General features: G+C 37.3%; 1 protein-coding gene across 2 annotated transcripts in view; it reads right to left on the bottom strand.

The window, feature by feature from the left end:
- The window catches only part of TAB2 (TGF-beta activated kinase 1 (MAP3K7) binding protein 2), a 78023-nt gene that overhangs the window by 30087 nt on the left and 32961 nt on the right, over window positions 1-14975 (bottom strand). The window lies entirely within an intron of this gene.

Below are 14975 nucleotides of genomic sequence, written 5' to 3'. Positions count from 1 at the left end.
CCCCCCTTTCCAATTATAAGTCTGTATTTTATGTCAATGTTTTCCCATGTGACATCTCTAGCTAACTAATTGTCCTTCACACACTCATAACCTTGAAAATTGCCCATTTATAGACACATCTCAGGATCAGTTTCCTTCTATCTTGGTTTTTATATTGACATTATAAAATATGTTAAGAATAAAAAAAATACTTGATTTATCGAAGTATTAAAATTCATGGTTTTAAGAACAGCATTTTTACTTATTTAAAACATAAGTAAACACGAAGAAGTCCACATCAAAAACAGTGTTCATTCAGCTTTTGAGTGTACCTACACTGTTACCTTTACCATCACTGTTATTGTTTACTATCAGGATATTGTGGCTAGAAGTTCAGTGTCTCCAAGTTTCAGGATTCACTAGCAATAGTCTACTTGTTTTTCATCCAACATACTTAAGAAATATTCTGAGATTATGACTAGAAGGAAATAACCCTATAACAACTCAAGTTTCTTCAAATAATTCTGTTCTCCTTTGAAGGAAATTATGAAGAGTTATGAATAAGATTATATCACAAGCACCCAATCAACACATTTATACAAATTATCTGTCCTGGCCATATGGTATCCAAGAAGAATTTCTACCAGTTAAGTCTGGAAAAACGCATTTATGTGTTAAGCAATGGAATGGTATCTTCTTCAAATAAATTAATATTACAAACACATGTGACCATATGGTTCATAAAAAAAAAGTAAACTCCAACGTTCATTTACCTCCTAAGATAGCAAATCTTATTCAAACATCTCTATCCATTTATTCACTTTCTCCTCCCCTTCTCTACCTGCTTTTCTTTTCTTTTTTTCTTTGCCTCATTCAACACACACTATGACCTCATGTGCTGACTCACAGCAACCTGCCGCAGAGAACTGCCTCCAGTACCGTGAGGCACTTGTACATGCTGCTCCCTGAATCCCGTCAGCCCAAATTCTTTCCCCACAATCCCACTGGCACACTCACTTTGTAAGTGAGCCTACGTGGTTGTGTTTCTGTACTTCTATGCACTAAAAGGGGACTGGTGGCAAGTTAATTGGGGAGCAGTGATCACAATTTTCTAGTGCGTTAACACCACTTGCAATTCAAATGCAATGCAGTGCAATGCTACAATGTCTCTTGAGACTGAAAAGATGGAGAAAAACCTGCAAAGAATTGATGGGAAAACACAAAGCACATGATTTTCAGCAGGGATGACAAGACAGGCATAATACTATTCCAGGACCACTGAACCCACTATATTATGGATTAGTCCTGAACCACTCTATTGCAAGACTTTTTCAACTCCCATGTCTTCTCTGGTCTGAACTGATACAATTACCAGTCAACTGGTAATTGGCCTGAACCAGAACACCTGCAATAACAGCTGAACAGGATCTGAAATGCAACATATTAACCAGCTCAACTTTCTGCCAACAATTTAAGAACACCTCTGAAGAAAGAAAGGAAAAAACCAAACTAACCCAAAATACACATTACTCTGGAGACTCCATCTACATGCACTACACATGGGAAAAAACAACTCGCTAGCTAAGAAAATAGCGAAGACAAAGTCCTAAGAATATTCCAGTAAACATCTGCTCATTATTATAGTCCCATAAATCCCATCTTCTCTGACATAATCACAATACATACTTAATAAAAAATACAAGCAAGAACAGAAATTTTTGTTAGAATATTCAGAGATGCTTTGATAAAACACAGATCACAATCCTACCCACAGTTTTTAGTGTACATAACACAATATTCCACTACCGAAAACAGTACCACAACTGTATGACAAGTACCAGCCAAGACTGCTAAAACTGGAAACTCAGGCTATGGTATTCCTTCTCAGAATACACGCTCTGTTTATCTGACTACGCAAGTTCAGTTTCCCTTCTCTTCACGCACTTTATTAATGGAGCCAGAGCAGCCCAACTCCTCAGGAGCTAGGAAGTCTGGTACCCTTCAGACCTGTATGATTAAAACAAAACAAACAAAAAAACCCAACAAAAAACCCCAAACCCAACTACCTGCAAAGAGGTGACCAGTATGAAGATCTGTGAAAACAGCAGGCAAGACAGGATTTTGAGAACCTTACACAAGTAAATTAAAAGTAGAGAGCTAACAGTCACAGTATGATTACTGTTTAATTAGATATATGCCTGCACTAATCCTGCACAAGTTTACTCTGCACATACCAAGAGTGCTATCTCAAAGGTGTACAGAAATATTGAAGACAACTGCTCCATAAGGCGCCCTGCGGCTGCTGCTATCAGTACCCAAGATCACTAGTTTAAAGGTAGCTCGGATACGCCTAAACGAGCTGTGGACATACTTTAGACTGAAGTTTAGACACACCTAAGAGGCCTCAGAAACTGTAATGCTGGACAAGCAGAGCATCAGAATATCTTGAACAACTCAACTTCGAACAACTCAAGCTATACATCTGAAGAACAACCATGTTCACAAGCCAACTGAAGCAGCAAATCTTGGCTTACACAACTGAGAAAAATCACCCTGCCCAGAGAGAAACACAAGTAAATACCTCATCTGACACAAAAAGCAGTAACTTATTTTCTACCAGAAAAAGCATCAGGCTTTTACTCTGTTATAGAGAAAAGCTACATTAAATATAACATTAATACGGTTAAAATACAGGATAAGAATTGCGAAAGTTAAAATGAAGTCATGAAGCAGTCTTTAAACACAAATTCAAGTACTAGAGAGTTCCATCCTGCTCCCACGCGTTGGCTAGCACAGTGTTCAGTATGTACATATACTGTTAAAACGATGCTAAAGCCTGTCTACATTTACTCGGGTTTAAAGCAAGCAATTCATAAAGATTTAGGAACAAAGAATACTGTAGGAGTCCCTTAAGTCTTGGAGCAAATGGCTGTTCACTACAGCAGACCTGAAGGAAGAGCTGCGGATGCAGGCAGAGCACACGAGCTTCATCCGAAGCAGAGAGCAGGCCCGTGAGCACAGGGTGCACACACTCCCCTGGAAGCGCCTTTAGCAGCTACCTGCCCTCGGCCTGGATTAACGGTGATGGGAGATCCCACTCCCAAGGGTTTAAAATACATGCCTGCAGACAGAAAACGTGAGCTGGGTTGACACTGCTTCGAAATCTTACATTCTTAAACTCTGAAAAAGTCAACTCCGTGGCAGTGGTAGTGCAATTTTAAAAATGCATGAATCCATGCCGCACTAAAAGAAATCACCCCTGTTATTTCTTCAATGGTTTAGAATGCTAGACAAATCTGAGCAGTGATAAAACACTATTGATCTTACACTTTCTTTTAAGCAACTATTAAGAAAAAACACTGCTCAGAGAAAAAACCCAACAAATTAAGCAATTAAATAATTCAGTTGTTTATCAATGATAACTGTACTGCAATGCTTCTCAAATTCCAAGCTGGCAAGACCACAGCAAGTCCAGAAAAAATACAGGAGTCTATTAACAAGAAGGAAACTGGTTTACCTTAGTTCAGTATCAAATGACATTTTTCCACCCCCTTATACTGAGTAGCCCATTAAACTTCCTGCTAAATAAACAGCTAACCCTCCCAATCCTCCTAAGACTTCTTAATTTTTTTCCAATTTCTCTAACCTACATTAAAGTAATCCATACCACAATACACTATATCATTATCAGAAAAGTAAATTCTATACTCTCCATCTCAAATTCCCTGTATAGTTCTAAAAAGTTTGTATTTACTCTTTACATAAATTTCAATCTTCTGGCTGAAATATCAGGTTGCAAACCAGCACCTTCACAGCTCTTACAGCAAAAACTGCATGGAAAAAGATTCACGCATCCACTCTTTTAACAAAAAACACAGAGAACAGATTAAAAAATATTATTTAAAACATTTAAAGCGAGGACAATGTTCCACATTGTCACCCCAGTGCTTCATTTCAATAAAATACTTTGTATTCTGGCTCATTTTTCTGTAGTCTTGACAAAACACACAATGACCAGAATTTCCATTTATTACTGAAACAGCGAAGTATTATAATAATTACCTTAAAATTCAAAGAAGTGCTGCAGAGAAGCTTTTCTGCATCTTCATGAGGCATAAAATGACTTATGGGGCATCACCCAATGTTTGCAAAATCCAATTATTTGTTGGTAGCATGCATTACTTGGGAGAGTGCTTATTTTTACTTTACTACTGCACTTTTAAGTTTCAGTGGCTTAGCACCAAGAAGATGCATGCAGTTAGCGCAGGAAGAGCTAGAAGTAATATCTACTCTATCATTTTACTAAAGTTACTTAGAAATTTTTGTACACATGCATCAAATGTGTCAACATGGTCGAACACGATTATATTTACTGCAGTATGGGAGAAAATAAATGCAATAGGCTCTGCTCCTACTATCTTCATTCACAGAGAAATATACTCGAAGTCCAGTAGGCAGTATATCCACCACATTCACAAAAAAAAGTTTTTTTTTTTTCCCCTTCGGTTTCAATTACAATAGGTAACTAATATGGCTTTACTGATAATATAACATATGAAAAATGCACTTGTATCATATGAATATTAAGGTCTCACTCCAATCGCCATTTAAAAAAGAAAAACCTACCGCAGAGCTCAAAGATATTTGAAGATTATTAATAAACTCTTTTTTTATTAATAAATAAAAGGAAGTCTGAAGTGGCAAGCCAGGAGGCCTCATGAGGCCTCTAGTACAGACAGATTAAAAGGTTTTTTTCCCAATTTTTGATGTTGCAAAGGAACTATAAAGATAACTCAGCATTCATCTTGCTAGAGGAAAGCCTAAAGGAACTGAAAGTTATTTTGACAGATGCATGCCTAATGAACAGAAATGTAGTGCTGTTGTCAGCCACGGACCTCAGAATCCGGCAGCAGGACATCCAGAATATTGTCAGAAAGTTATATATACCAGTCGAAAAGAAAAGGCACAAATGTAAGAGTGAACAGCCAAGACTGCCAGTAAATAGACTGTAGAAGAAAAGGGTACCAACAGGAGGTAAGGGAAACTGCTGGCAGCAACATTTTGGCTTCATTCAGAGACTCAGGCATAAAGTAAGGGCAATACAGCATTACAGGAGTAAACTGAAAAATCTATTCAAGAAATTATCAGCAGAAACAAAATCCAGCAATGGTGACTTGGAGAAAGAACTCTTCCTAAAATCATTAAAAGCAGAGTTTACTTAAAAAGAAAAACTTTTAAATACTGGAGTGCAGTACAATGTAAAGTTATTTTTGTAGTAATGTCCATTTACTAATCCTTTTACATAGTGCTTTTAGCTATGTCAAAAAACCCTTCAGTGTGACTTTATACTGTTGAAGAGAGACCTGCACAACAAAGATCCTAGTGCTCACTTATGCCAGAAATACTAAGCAAATGGAAGAATTAATTAGCTGTGTTCTTTTAAAGACTATTGGCAAGATCCCCAGATAACTTAAAAGGCCTGGCAATTGTAACATGATGGAGCTCCTGCTAAAGCTTTCTTCTGTGAAAGCTATTGATACAAAAAGTAAACAATGCGCCATCTCCCAAAGGCTACTCAGAACCATGAGTATGAGACACAAAACAAACTGCTTATCTTGTTTATTAAAAAATCCAAAGAAGATTTAATGTGAAATATGATTCAAATGCCAAATACTAGGCTGTTATAATGCTGGACCAATAGCTAGTTTAGAAATAAATTTTAAATCTCCTTTCTTCTGACAGAGCACATGTTCAACATCAACAGAGCAGAGACAATTCTTCAATACAAACCTTAAGCTTAATATCACATTGACTTTTTACAAAACACTTATAATGCAAGTGTTCTTCAAGAGTAAATTCTGCCAAAACTGATTTTATGAAATAATTATACCTAACAAAATCTAAACAAAGAAGCTGACAGTCTAGAATGTTATCTGCATTTCTTGTTCATTATTAATCTTTTCTTACCGCAACTTCACATACAGTCCATGCCATAAGAAATATCAAAAGTAATTGCGCAAATATTAGCATAACTGCTGTATTGAACAATTCCAGTTGAACTTACAATGCACTCATAATGACTGAAGTCCCATTTACGGTCAGCTACCACTCTGGAAACAGCCTTTAAGAGTTCAAGAGAACAGCTTTTGGAAATATGCAGAACACTGCAACAGTAAACAGCATGCCCTTCACCTTCCCCAATATCAAATGAATGAAACCTTTATATCCGTCTTTATACTTCAGCTACATCTAATAAATTGCTCATGCTTTTGTGTAGTTTTAATCTGATCACATCTGATCTGTGTTTTACTCACATGGCTAAAAATGCTATAGAAGTAATCCATCTAAATGCTTGTTTTAGAAACCTGGCTGTAAATACTTATTAAAAGGGTGCTGTGGGTGCAGAAACAAGAGGACATTTCCTTGTAGCATTAATGGTGCAGATTATAGATGTTGTGCATAAAAAGATTGCTGTAATGACAGCAAATTAGATGCAACAAGTTGCAATGCAAGACCAGTAGAGGTTGCTAAAGTGCCTGTTGATATAGCAGCCAAGGGGTTTCTGGCATTTCTTTTGCTGGATCCAAGCGATGCAGAAAGACAGCAGAAATGAATAAGCAATTGTAAAGACAACTGAAAAAACCCCCACCCAAACTCCAAAACAAAAAAACCCCAACCCCCTAACCCCTCTATACTTACCTCAGGTTCCTTCAGCAGGACTAAGTAGCTTCCCAGTTCTCCCAAACTATTCACCTATCCACTGGATAGTTCAAACTCCTCTCCCCACTCCATGCTTTCTTGAGCAGTACCTTCCCCATATATTTAGCTACTTTTTTCCTGTTATCTTATCCAAACACCTATCCAAGCACCAGGTCAACAAATATTAAAATAAATAAAAAGGTCCACTCCTATGGACCCTGCTTTTCAGCCAGACCTCAATTCTGACTTACCACTCCAAGTTGCTAATTCAACTGCAGACCCACCACTTTCCATTGAGGATTTCCTTACACTGAACAGCTTGAATTATGAAGTATGGCTGATACAGATATTGCTAGCATTTCTTTCAGCTTTCTTTCAAGAATATAATGATGTCTCTGGTCTATAATTAAGACTGGTAATCACATTATAAGCTTATGAATCTCTATCCACAGAACATACCTCCCAAGCGGGATCTCATTCCTCTGGCAGTAAGAGGCATTGCCAGTTTATACTTACTTGTTATATGTCAACACTCTCCCTTAGAAGTAGGTTAGGGGTATATTTTTGTATCCCTATTGCTTGCGGGGAAGAAAAAAAAAAAAAAAAAAAAAAATCAGACTAAGTGCAATATTCTCCTCTTACAACCTGCCTCTCCAACCTCTTACATACTGATTTCCACACCTATTAGTCCTTCCTTTCCTTCCTCACCTACATCTGCAAGTCCTTGTTAAACGTGAGACTAGAAACTCCCACTCAATGTGCCAAGCAAACGGAGGAAATTAAAAAAAAAATAAAAATCCAGAGATACCACTTCATTTAAGGCCAACTTTCCTTAAAGAAATAGGTTCCTAGCTTCAGGGAGGACTTCACAGTTTTAACTATAAAATTGACAACTTGCAGGCAGGAAAAAAGAAAAAGCCCAAGAATAATCAAACCAAAATCATATGATTCTCTGAGAAGCTACCATACAAAATACATTTAGAAATTAAACAGCAAGAGATAATGATATAGCCTCCCCCCCATCTAACCCTAATACGCTTTTTGTGAATGCTTACATGAAGTACAATATCAGGCGGCCTGAACACACACTTTTTTCTTAAAATTAAAATTCAGAGTAATTTTGAAAGGGAGAAAATATAGAAACAAGAACATTCCACCAGAGAGTCCCATATTCTCTCTGCAAAAGAGATTAAGAAGTGAAATGATAGAATATAAAAGCTTACACTAACATCACTAATACTTTAAATGCATATTTTTAAAGAAAGAGTGTGTGAGAACTAGATGATGGAAACAGGATTATTAAATATTCCTAGCAGAATTTAATTTGTTTAATACATTACCCAGCTTTTCCATGGCTATTTTGAACCAACTCAACAGTCCTTCAACAGTATCTCTACTTAAAACAGAATAATCTTCTTATCAAAACTACAAGTTATCCTCTATTCCCTACCATCCACCTCAAAAAAAAAAAAAATTCAGTTCATCACAATTAGTTTCTGGTCTCATCCTCAACCTACTAAACAGTGATACTTCTATTTAACTATTTGCCAGATCTCTACTCTGCACTATGCTGAATCCAAACAAGAATATGAGAGAGGATATAAACCTGATTTCATCACATGACCACAAAACTGAAAAAAAAATCAGAATTACAAATAAGCATGACTAAGAGTTCTCCCCTAAATGCACTACTGGACTGGATTAGACCAAAAGACTACTATTAAATAATTAATGATGAGCAACATCAGAGCAAGATGGTAAACTGCAACAGTTCAAAGAAATAATCTGTTCCTATGGAAAAATGTATTTTAAGTGACCATACCTGGAAGCGATTCATACCTTGAAGCACAAGTTGGTATTTTTTTCTTCCTCCAAATTCATCACAAATACTCATTTCCAGAAATAAACTTTCATTTAACACATTTCATAATGTCTTTTTAACTCCTGCCAGAATAAGAATAATGGGTCCTACAGCAAAAGTATGCACATATAAAACATTTAAAGGGATTTAATCTGTCAGGTATTTCCTTGGAAACTATGAGCACTTATACAACTTCTTTTTCAAAGAAAATTAGTTAGTTGGGGTTGTACTTTTTTCGTGTTGTACAAATAAAAAACTAGGGTTTGGTTTTGTTTTTAATTGTGAATTATTTTAATTGTTGTTAAGTCAGCCATGCTAACATGCACATTAAGGGATTCTATTAATGGATTTTACATAAGCTGGGTTTGGTTCCCCCTCCCCCCTTAGCGAATGAAGTAAAAACAAGGCCACCTTCCTTTACTGTGGGCCATTCTGTGGATTCTACCAAGGCATAGCTGTATTTTTTCCATAGCTCAGCAATACGTTAGCAAACTTCATACATGAGCACCTTAAAAATGAGGTTTCTCAGATCGCTATAATGGAGTATGGTTTCATTAAAGAAAAATCTATCACAACAGTTGTCAAGCTCACCTCAAGCTATTGTTATAGCTTGTTTGAAATTTGACCTGTATTCTCTGCACAGCACGTTAACAACAGAAATCTGGATCTGAAAGCTTTGAAATTTGTAAAAAGAGTTTCAATTCATTTTTACTGCAGATGAAGTAGAGGTGAGGAAAGAAAAGCATCTCTAAGACGGCCGAGAAGGCATTTTGCATTCTTTCTACGCTTATTCTCAAGGGCACGCCCAACCGTTTAGGAGCAATACTTCTCCTGTGCTCTCCTGTCCACACAGGTCTTCCAAAACCGCTAAAAGCTTTGCATCACAAGTTAACCTTCTGGTTAAGAAGGGAACATAGCAGCCCCCATCGAATCAAATTAATCTCACCAAGCTGAAATGAAAAGGTCACAAGGAGAAAACGTAAGCATGCTATTTTTCTTCGTTTTTATTTCCTGATAAATACAGTGAAAATGCAATTAATTGCTATCAAATAACCAATGATTTGTTAGGTATTCACATGAATCTGAAAATAGAGGCTCTACCCAATAAGTTACACTGGGAATATATGTGAAGATAAAAATCAAAATGACTGAATGCCATGTGTACCTTAAATACAGTACTTGATGAAACTCAGAAACTTTAAATCTCAGAATCTTATAAATTTATCTTGATGAAGCATTTTCTCCACCTCAGAAGCAACGATATGTTTTGCACAGGTCTTGCAGCACCTGTTTCATGGCAACTGCAGGCTGTCATATGGAAATGAAATAGACAAAGTAAAAATTGCATGACATAACACAGGGTATTTTTGTTTATTAATGAACTCCATAGTAACTCTAAATTCTGCCCGTTTTAAGATTCCAGTCTTAGCATCCTTCATGTTAATTTCACTCAGGTAAATCAATTCCTTCTACCTTTAAGCAGACTTATTCCCTTCTTTTCTATACATCTACCTATTTGCTTCCCAAAGAAAAATCCATAATTAATTCAGAGGAAGTTCAAGTAGCAAGTATTAATCTTCACACCCCCCCCCCATGACTGTATCTGGTTTCTTCCACAGATTAACAATATGAGAAAGCTGCAAAGTATATTCCACATTTTTTCTCCTTCTGCACCCTCGAGTTTCTACTATGGCTGCAACATAAAGCTTTCATAAAGATAATCTTCTATGAACTCCCTGGAGTCTACTGTCAAATGTAGGTATTGCTATTTTGAAGAGTATGCATTATTTCTACTGCAATTGTTCTAAGAATTGGAGGAAGAGAAAAAAAAACTTAAAAACAAAAAATGCCAATCGGAAAAAGAGGCAGGAATACACACACCTATATGACCAGGCTTTATTAAAAAATAGTTTGAAAACAACAACATAATCTACACAGATGCAATATTTGCTTAATTAAGCTTGTTATTTTTCTCTTGTTTTCAATTCACTTGACTAGATTTCCTTTAAAATCTGTTTTTGCTTGATGACTGACAAATAGAAAGAAACTCAAAGCCTTCCTAAAAGTGATGATTTTAAACAACCAGTTTAAATCTAACTAGATGCTATAATCTCTTACAGATTCTCTGATGACAGTGTGCACTAATATAACAACATAAGAAATATCCCACCGAGTCAGATGAATGAACATTTTAGCTCAGTATTCTCTCCAACAGGGGCAACAAAAAGTGATATTCAGGAAGAACAGGTAAGCCTGAGCCTTTTTGTAGTACATTCCTCTCATTCTTTCAGTATCTACAACTGTGTGATTAAGGAAATTAGAGAGCAGATCCCTGTCTATTCTCTTTACAGTCCTGTTGACAATGTATTCATCAAATTCCTTTTCTTAACCTGCTGAAATCATCTGCCTCCACAATACCCTGTGGGAAAGGAGTCCAGAAATTTACTACTCTGTACATTTTAAAATAAGAATAATAATAATCATCATCATCATCAACCACATATCTTCCTCAGACTCTTTCCAACTAGTAGTCCTATAAGCTTTAAATGCTACATAGTTCTAAGGTTGCAGGATTTGGTGAGTAACAGCTCTGCATTCACCACCTTCATGAACTTGTAAGCTTCACTCATAAATCCTCCTATAACCTTTACCTCTCCAAACTTAGAAGTCTGTCTTTTAAGTCCCTCCTTGAAAGGCAAGAGCTGTCACCTTGATTAAAAAAAAAAAAAAAAAAAAAAAGGAGAGAAAAGTTGCCTTTCTACCTTCTGTAATACCAATATATCCTTCCTGAAATATGAGGACCATAGCGCCCAGTACTCAAGAGGAGGGCTTGCCAGGGCTTTACATAGGAACAAAAAGATACTACTTCTCATGTCCTCAGTATCTTTCTGATGATGCCCAACACCCCTGCAGGCTTTTCTGGCTGCTGCTGAACACTGAGCCAATAGTTTCACATAACTGCCACGAATCCAGGATCTCTCGTTTCTGAACTATAATGAGAGCTCTGAATATAGTACCTATAAGCATCACCAGGCCTATTACACACCACAAGGCTGCATACTGCAACTTTAATCACCTATTCCTACCCCTCGCTCCCACCTGTGCTTTTCCTTCTCCATATTTAGTTCCCTAAACATCATTAGCTGTGAAACTCTAAAACATTTTCCAATGTTTTACTACCTCCTAGTTTGTTGAGTAGGAGATAGCTTGGTAAAACCTGCAACAGAAAGAAGAGTTAGAGTGATAGTCAACAAAGTCCTTAGTACCTCAAAGTCAGAAAAGTGTTAAGCTTGTGGTACAAAGCCTGTTGTACATGCTGGTTATGACCACAATAACAAGTAGGGTGAAAGGCATTTGAAAGCATTAGTTTGTTTATTTCTGTCCCCCTGCTTTCATGAACTTTAATCGCTACTCTACTCACAGAACAATTCTAAAAAGACCTGGCTGCAGAACCATTTGTAAAGTTCCAGTTTTTATATCTGGCTTCAGGCCAAATCAGATCAAAGTCTTCCTTGAACAAGTTGCCCCCTAAAAAGCTGTAGATGTTCAGGGAACTTGCCAGTAACCTACTGCCAACAGCAGCAATAAAACGGACATGAATGACGAGCTCATTCAATAGCTTCAGGAACCTCTACAATAGTTGACTCTGGGCCAAAGGGGACTACCCTGTAGCCTAAGTACACAGAAGCCCATCTCAAAATCTCTTGGCTCCAAACATCCTCTCAATAGTATGAAACCACACTCCAATTAGACCTGGAGCTGCAGCGCTTTCAGACTTCTGGCTCCACCCCTGCAAAGCAGAGTCCAGCACGACTGGCTGCTTCAGAGCTGCCGCTCCGAACTCGAGTCACCAGTCCCGGGGTAGTTTCACTGAATCCAGGTAAGATTCAGCTTACGCTTGCTAAGCCCCTATTTCATTTAAAAATCTTCACCTAAATGAAACAGATATCTAATGAAACAAGAATCACAATTTCTAGGAAGCCGTAACCCTAGATATTTTGCAGTACTTATTGGGAGTGATTTCCCAGTTTAAAACCAAAACAAGAGAGCACACAAACTAGACATCAAACCTTTCAGAAGAGACTGATGCACGTGATTACTATCTGAAGAGCGCCCACACAACATCACGATAAAGGAGGCGGCACATAGGAAAAGCATGATGCTTTTTGCTCTTAAAGGGTCACACGGCCAGGAATATCTCAGGCTTCCTCAATGTGAAGCTCTCTTCGAAATTATACATAAACAATTTATTTTTAGGAGATAGAACTATGACTTATCAGAGAAATAAATCTAGATGGAAACAGTTTGAAATCGGATTTTAAAACGCACAAAGATAATCAAATCCACACTGAAATATTTAGGTAAAGAACAATCGCTGGGTTTCATACTGAGGAGACAACAGATTCTGTGAAACACTGTACTTATGCATTAACATACAATCATTGCAGAGATCACCCTTTATTACCGCATTGCTACAAAGTTTCTCAGAAATCAAAGTTATGCATAGCGTGCTGTTACTTCGCCTATCTTAGCTCTCATTCTAAACACAGCAGCAAGAAGTGTCATCGCTTCAATTCAGAACTAAATAAAAGTACTGTTACTACACCTTTCTCAGTGGGAAGACTGTACCAGAGAGGCACTTCAAACCCAACTGGTTTGAAACTGAAATAGCTGTCAGATTTATCCATGAAAAGAGTTTTGGGAAAAAAAATCTTCAATTTCGTAACTGAAACTACATTACTGTTCTTCCTGTATTGCCAATTCAAAGATGAAAGAATGCAAAAGACTGAAGAAGTGCTAAGTTACATCCATGGTATATAATGCTTTTGCTCTCATTTATGGTGACCTACAATTGTTGGATATCAAATTATCCCATTGTCACATTTCCACAACAGTGAAAAGTCTGGGAGTGAATTTTGTGCCCTTTTAATACGTTCCTGCTGACAGTATCACCATATTTCTTCACAATTCATATAAGAACATAAACAAGACAAGCCCTGTTGTGCCATGTTTTAGCTGCCTGCCTGGTAGTTCCATTTCTGATATGTATTTTGGGTTATTCAGTTCATAGCAGGAAGCTCTGGACAGCCTCCGTACCAAGGCAAATATCTGAACTTCAGCAGTTCAATACAGAAGTCAGCCACAGCATTACAAATCTCAAAGCTTCCATTATGTAAGCCAATCCTACAGTGGTTTTGCTTACAACTAGATTGGTATTTGAAAGACTTCCTTCTGTGCTTCGTACCGATATTAAAGCAAGTACCCCTAAAAAATGCTAAGTTCCATTATCCTAAAACTGTAATCCAGAAATGAAGCTAATCAGAGATTAAGGGGCATGACAGCATTTTAGGGGCAACATTACAGAACCAAAACATCTCAATAATTGCCCATACCTACAGACAAACAGCTCTGAAGAAGGGGTAATGGTTTTAAACTAGAAGAGGATACATTTAGATTGCACCTAAGGAAGAAATTCTTTATGACGAGGGTGGTGAGACACTGGAACATGTTGCCCAGAGAAGTTGTGGATGCCTCTCATTGGAAGTGTACAGGTTGGATGGGGCTTTGAGCAAGCTGATCCTGTGAAAGATGTCCCTGCCCACAGCAGGGGGGCTTGGACAAGATGATCTTTAAAGGCCCATTCAGACCTAAACCATTCTATCAATCTATCAGTGACATCCAAACCAAAGATAACTGCAACTCATTTTAACTGCATCAAAATCCAATGCATTAAGTAATGCCTTAAGAATTTTTTTCCCTGCAATTAGATGATGTTGCTGAAGTCAGGTTGTATAGCAAGTTGTATGTATACAATGATGTTAGAAAATCATATTCACAAAAATCCTAGTAGTAAACAAGGTATGTCAATTGGTTTTTTATTCACGTTCTATGCTGTGTCTTTTTTCTAATCCATGTGTTACATTTTTCCTTAGAGGAAAGAAATGGCTTCCTTATAATATTGGCCTAAAATATTGTTATAGCACACCTAGTGTATCAACAATGAGATTTTCTGAAACAAAAAAGCTCACCCCAATTATTTGAAAAAATTAAGACGAAGCATTCTTGCTGCTATGACCAAACACATTTATGGAAAAATCATAAGCTATTTGCATCTCTGTCTTAGGCACACACAATGTACAGGCTATTTCCTGGTTTTATGAGGAAGTTTTTCTAATTATTTCCCTGATTTCATTAAGTCAGTCTCCATTTTTTTGCTTTTTAACTACTATTTCCTTAGACGTGCAATCCCAGTCTAGACAGTGACTCACTTTGGCACAAACTGGCCACTGCAACGTGGCCCAGCAAGACAGTGGTGTCCACTGTCAGGAAACAAAGATACAAGAAGCAAAGATCTAAAAGTCCTACTCTAACAAAACCTGGTCTCATCTTTAAGAAACTGATCTAGCCAGCATGGGACTGAGGGGAAGGGAAGGAG

Source organism: Nipponia nippon, unplaced genomic scaffold, assembly GCF_047370975.1.
Source record: "Nipponia nippon isolate SJK-2023a ecotype South Korea unplaced genomic scaffold, ASM4737097v1 scaffold_4, whole genome shotgun sequence".
NCBI classification, from domain to species: domain Eukaryota; kingdom Metazoa; phylum Chordata; class Aves; order Pelecaniformes; family Threskiornithidae; genus Nipponia; species Nipponia nippon.
Note: the sequence above shows the minus strand (reverse complement) of the source record. Positions and strands in the feature narration are given on the sequence as shown.